This window comes from Theropithecus gelada, chromosome 6 (assembly GCF_003255815.1).
Source record: "Theropithecus gelada isolate Dixy chromosome 6, Tgel_1.0, whole genome shotgun sequence".
NCBI classification, from domain to species: Eukaryota; Metazoa; Chordata; class Mammalia; order Primates; family Cercopithecidae; genus Theropithecus; species Theropithecus gelada.
In genome coordinates, this window is record NC_037673.1 from 157,008,236 (window position 1) to 157,014,820 (window position 6,585).

At 42.2% G+C, this 6,585-nt stretch overlaps 1 non-coding gene across 1 annotated transcript; it reads right to left on the reverse strand.

Moving 5' to 3' along the window:
* Window positions 1–396: 396 nt before the first annotated feature.
* TRNAD-GUC lies at window positions 397–468 on the reverse strand. Its single transcript has one exon. It is a non-coding gene; the product is annotated as a tRNA-Asp (tRNA).
* Window positions 469–6,585: the final 6,117 nt, after the last annotated feature.

The window sequence follows — 6,585 nt, forward strand, 5'->3', positions numbered from 1 at the left end:
CCTCTCTTTTATGAATTCTAGCCCCTGTGGATTTCAAGGACTCTGCACTCTGCATTCTTTTTTTTTTTTTTTTTTTTTTTTTTTTTTTTTTTTTTTTTTTTGAGACGGAGTCTCGCTCTGTCGCCCAGGCTGGAGTGCAGTGACCGGATCTCAGCTCACTGCAAGCTCCGCCTCCCGGGTTTACGCCATTCTCCTGCCTCAGCCTCCCGAGTAGCTGGGACTACAGGCGCCCACCACCTCGCCCGGCTATTTTTTTGTATTTTTTAGTAGAGACGGGGTTTCACCGTGTTAGCCAGGATGGTCTCGATCTCCTGACCTCGTGATCCGCCCGTCTCGGCCTCCCAAAGTCTGGGATTACAGGCTTGAGCCACCGCGCCCGGCCAAAAGGACTACTGCCTCCCCGTCGGGGAATCGAACCCCGGTCTCCCGCGTGACAGGCGGGGATACTCACCACTATACTAACGAGGACGACTGCATTCTTAACTCAGAGAGTTTGCTGGGTTTTGCGTGGGTTGCCCCTCTCTGTGCCCAGGCCTGGAAGGTCTCATAATGCAGTAAACTGGGGGCAATCAAGGGCTTGCCTGCTTTGTTTTCATTTCTCAGGTATCACTGTTTTTCATTGTGTCCTGTTTAGTGTCATGAAAACCTTTGTTTCATATATTTTGTTTGGTTTTTCAGTTGATTCAGGTGAGAGGGTAAATCTACTATTACTCCATCTTGGACAGAAGTACATATTCTTCTATAGGCTTGACATTATTGATGGTAAAAAGTTTAAAAAATAATTCTGGTTGCTGTGTATAGGGGAAGAATAGAAACAGAAGGCCACTGGTCCACGGAGAGAGGATGGACACTAGGAATTGGCTGGTGACAGTGGAGTTAGAGAAAGTAGATGCACTGGGGATGTATTTTGGAAATTGTATCAGCTGGCTTGGGCTGCTATAACAAAATGCCACAGACTGGGTGGCTTAAATAACAAAAATTTATTTCTCACAGTTCTGGAACGTAAGAAGTCCAAGAGGAAAGTGCCAGATGATTCAGTTCTTGGTGAGGATCCTGTTTCTGGTTTGCAGACAACTGCCTTCTTGCTGTATGCTCACGTGGAAGAGAGAGTTTTCTCATGTCTCTTCTTATAATGGCACCAATCCCATCGTGACAGCCCTATACTCTTGACCTCATGCAAACCTAATAATCTCCCAAAGGTCCCACCTCCAAATACTATCACAATGGGGGCTATGTGTTCAACCTAGAAATTTTGGGAGTGTGGATAAAATTCGTTCTATTAAAGAAATACATTTATAAGACTGGCTGTTGGAAGAGTTGGGCAGGAGTGGGAGTAAGGCTTGGTTTGAGGTAAATGAGAAATCAACACTTTCATACCCCACCTTCCTGTTTACCTCTTAGGTCTTGACTTAAAAATACCCAGCAATATGGTATTTCAAGAATGTGCTTCTTAAAACTAAATCACATCGTTCAGATAATATCTCCTTATTGGAAAGTCAGATATTCATAAAGTCTTGATAAATAGTTCAGCCACTTTATGCCTCACACACTCAAATGCATTACATAGTGTATGACTACATAATAAAACCATTGGTCCTTGGGGAAAACATTTACTTTCAAGTCACCTAGAGACTTTCCAAGTTTCTGCTTTTCAAAGATTGTGTCTGAATTATGCAAAACTTCCCCCATTACTTCCAATTTTCAGGGGTCAATATTCTTATTAGGGAAGAAAACACATGGTGTTTGCTGAAAAAGGCTTTGCTATGGATATCTTTATTAAGAATATTGTATTAGATGAATCCGTAGCAGGGTCTTCTTATCACTCTTTTGGTGAACCTAGTCCAGCCAGAAGAGGCATCCCCAAGAGGACCAAGGGACCCTGGTCCTGAGCCAATGATGTTGGACCTGCCACTTGACCCCCAAGGCAGCCAACAAATGGATTTGTAGCAGCCTGAGAAGGGGCCTGGAATCCAAGACAGGCTGGGCTATTGGAGCCTCTATTCACTGAGAATTTTGATCTAAGAAATACTTGAGCAGGCTGAAGTTGTGAGAAATGTGGAGTGGTCTTGACACAATCGGTGAAAGTTATGCTTGTTAGTGCACATAGAAGTCACTTGAGATGCTTATTTAACATGCCAGTTCCTAGAACTCAGCCCCAGAGATGCAGATTCCATTGTTCTGGCATGGGGCTCAGGCACTGGTACAGTGTTTTAAACCAGTCATTTTACGCATCTGGTCCAAGACTACATTTTTGGCCTTTAAAAAAATTAATGTTGTCTCCTATAATCTCATTTGTTAACTTATTTTCAAGGCTGAGCACACTGGCTCATGCCTGTAATCTTAGCACTTTGGGAGGCTGAGGCAGGAGGATCGCCTGTGGCCAGGAGTTCAAGACCAGCCTGGGCAACATAGCAAGCTCCCATCTCTACAAAAAAATAAAAATAAAATAACGTGGTGCTGCATGCCTGTAGTCCCAGCTACTTGGGAAGGTGAGGTGGGAGGATTGCTTGAGCCCAGGAATTTGAAGCTGCAGTGAGCTAGGATCAAGGTACTGCATCTGAGCCTGGGCAGTATAGTGAGACACTCTCTCGTATATATATATGTGGGGGGGGGGGGAGAGAGAGAGAGAGAGAGAGAGAGAGAGAGAATGCAAGAATAAGAACTTCTAAATACTTTTAAACCAGATGCACCAACTGTAAACATTTTGCCACATTTGCTTCTCTCTATCTCATTATACACACACACACAGACACACAGACACACACACACACCCCATATACTTTTTTCCTAAACTATCTGAAAGTAGTTTGCACATATCAAGTCCCTTTATTCCTAAATCCTCTAGTATATATTTCCTGAGAATAAGGCTAAGGCTATTCTCTTACACAATCAAAATATGGTGATCAAATTCAGGAAATTTAACAATACTATTGTCTAATCTTCAGTCTGATATCACCAGTTACCCTGATAATTTCCTTTCTATAGCTCAGGGCCCTATCTAGAGAGGAGGGAGACTCAAACTCCCTGAAAACAGCTGATTCACAGAGACTCAAGGCAGACACTCAAGGGCAAGGACCTCCTGCTACATAGACCTGGGGCCTCCTTGGATTGAGGGCCAGCATCTCCAAGACTGGCCTTTGGGATGTTTCTATTCCTACTGATGCCCCACTGAGGTTCTTGGATTCCCCTATATATCCACCTTATTATTTCCATAGCACATTCTCCCCCGTCTCCATTGCTTAAGGCAAGCACACAAGTCTTTATTATTTGCAACTGAGAGTAGGAAAGGAAAGAGAAAATAAATGGAGAGGAAGAGAATGGGAGAAGTAAGTAGTGAAGCAGCAAACCAAGCTATTTTGCCCTTATAAACCTAGAAATTGCTAGATGACCTTGGACAAGTTACGTAACATTTACAAGCATCAGAACCAATATCAAAATAAAACTGGCTCTTACTGTGTCCTAAGGGTGGGACAATGGTTTTAAGAACTGAACCTTGGAAGCTGTTATGATTGGCAAATGAAAGGATAGGGAAAAGTCTACAGATAAGATTCAGTACTTAAGAATGTCCTACTTTGTCATACCCATATATCTACCTTCATGTGGATATTTGCGCAAGTGTTACTTTTATTTTATTTTTTAAGAGTGGGTGAAAGGAGGAACTCAGTGCATATGACATTGGTAGGGCTGAAATAAAAAACCCCGATTTAGAAATCTGATACAAAAGCAAAGTCATCGTTTTCAAATCAAAACTTGGCTCTGCTTCATTGGCTTGCCTCGTGCTTCTGCACAGGCTTTCGGGGGAGGCTCCCAGGCACATGTGCCTAGAGGCCATCCTGCTAAGTGTGCACATTGGAGCTGTAAGGGCAAGGGTGGCTGCTACCTCACACTGGCTCTGAGAAATATCCAGAGAATGACTCCTTGGCATGAAGTCCAAACATCTTACGTGGTGATCTGGTCCCACTTCAGCCCATCCTCCATCCAGTCACATTCTACCTCTGTAGCTCCTCCACCTCTCAAGGGCCATCCTACTTGCTGTTTTCTCTGCTTGAAAATATATTTTTTCCGGTCTTTGCATTCTTAAATCCTACTTCCGTTTCTGTGCTCAGCTTTGAAACAACTTCGTAAGTTTCCAGGGAAACCCAAACTTGGGGTAGGTGCTCCTACATGAAATCCCAATATCCCATGAATTCTCCTCTCTGAGCATTGGCCATTCACCTTCCTGGACTCCCAAGTCAATTTTATGGTCTGTGAGATCAAGGACTGTGTTTTCTTCACTGTTGTATTTCTGGCTTATAACACAGCAGTTGATGCACAATAGGTGCTCGATAAATATTTACTGAATGAATGAAAGAGAAGCAGGCTCAGGGCTTCTGACAGGTTGCGAATTAAAAATAAAAGAGTAAACTGTGTTTGGTAACATGACACAAACCCACTTGTACCCCCATTTCCACCTCCAACTGTCAGGGTAAGCTCGGAATTTTTGCATTAACTAGAAGTCTGGAGTTGGTCTTTAACTCTTCCTCACCTTCTCTAGTTAAACATCCAACTGGTCACCAAACCCTAGATAGTCCACATCCTAGGGTAACTCAGGTTCTTTCTCATTTCCATTCTCACTTTGGTTGCCCTCCTCACTTCCTTGTTGGGTCAAGAAATTCCATTGTTCCTCAACCTTCAGTATCTACTTTGTTCTAAAAGCTCCTCATCACAGGATTTGAAACTTTACCAAGATTGCCCCACTGGTCTCCCATGATGGAGGTACCCATTCCGGGTTCTTGGTCGTTCCTCTGACATATTTACTGTGGCATTCTCTTGATTCATGTTGCTTCCTTAGCAAGGAAGTCCTGTTTTCCCTTCTTTCCATGCCCCTGCCCCCCACCCCCACCTATTGAAGTTCTACTTATCTTTCAAGGCTTAGCTCAGATTCCTTTTCTAAACATCTTAATTCTCTGAATCTATTTTGTTCCTGTTTTCAGATAGCATGTTTATATAGGGAGGAATGGTGAGTTATCAAAAATGAAGAGCTTCCTGATTTTGAGAAAGGAAGTAGAGTTCAAATAGAGGACAATACCTGTCATAACATTGGCCCACACTTGTCATACTTGTTCCCGTTTACTAAGAACCAGGGATTAGCATTTCACCTGCTTTATCTCTTTTATTCTTCATAATAGCTCTATGGGGGTGGGAAGAGTAGGCTCTTTGAATATCCTTATTTTGAGGATAAAGAAACAGAGGTGCCGGGCATGGTGGCTCACACACAGCACTTGGGAGGCCGAGGCAGGCGGATCAATCAAAGTCAGCAGTTCGAGACCAGCCTGACCAATATGGAGAGACCCTGTCTCTACCGAAAATACAAAATTAGCTGGGCGTGGTATCAGGCGCATGTAATCCCAGCTACTTGGGAGGCTGAGGCAGGAGAATTGCTTGAACCCTGGAGGCAGAGGTTGAGCTGAGATCGTGCCGTTGCACTCCAGCCTGGGCAACAAGAGCAAAAGTCTGTCTCAAAAAGAAAAAAAAAAAAAAGCAAAAAACAAAACAAACTACAACAACAAAAAAACAGGTGATCTGATTTTCCCACAGTCACACTGTAAGGAAGTGGTGGATCTTTGGTACACCTTGAATCAACTCCCTCCAGAGTTGGAGATGGTAACTTCTGTGCCCTCCTAAAGGAAGGAGCCAGGTCTCTGGCATGGCTACTGTATGCAGTATGTCATTTTGCACGTAATAAATGCTCCACTGGTGTTTTAAATAAATGCATACTTTCTAATTGGTATTGACAGAGTATGATCTTTCATTATCTTCTATTATTAATATTGATAACAACATGGTACATAAATGTGGCCCCTTTGTTTATTGAAATAGAAACTCTGCACATGAATGATGAGAAAAATTAAACAGTACAAGAGTGTATAGAATGAAAATAAAGTTTCATTCCCTTTTATTCAAGCTGCCTAATCTAAGCCCCAGGGGCAACTGCTGGAAACAGTTTCTTGTTTATCCTTCCAGAAAAATTTCATGTATAAATCAGCATACGTGAATATAGATTACTTTGAAAAAAACCCAAATGAGAGCCTACTATACATTGCTCTGCATCTTGCTTTTTTTCATTTAGAAATGGTTTCTGGAGAATGTTTCATTTTTGTGCATACAGATCTGCCACATTCACTTTAGTATTGTACAGAATGGATATGCTGTGATTGATTTAATGACAACTGTGTTGATGGATGTTTAGATTATTTCTCCTAATTTGAACTTATGAAAATGCTAGAGTATTAGCACTCTTGCATATACTTCTTTGCTCTCATGGTAAGTGATCTGTATCCTCTTGCGTATAAATGTGGACTCTTGTGAGGTAGCTCTGGGAAACTGCTCTTTTTTAAAAAAAAGTAGAGCGTGGAGGTTTTTAGAAATTTTTTTTGAACAAAGCATTGGAGGGAGGAGGTCAAAATCTTGCACATTTTCAGAACAGAGTCAGATTGGGAGGTTATAAATATGGAAAGATTATGGTGCTTTCTCCCATAAGCAAAACCCATAAATTTAGTATAAGGAAATTTTAAAACATCAGTTGTTTCCCCTCAGGAAACCACC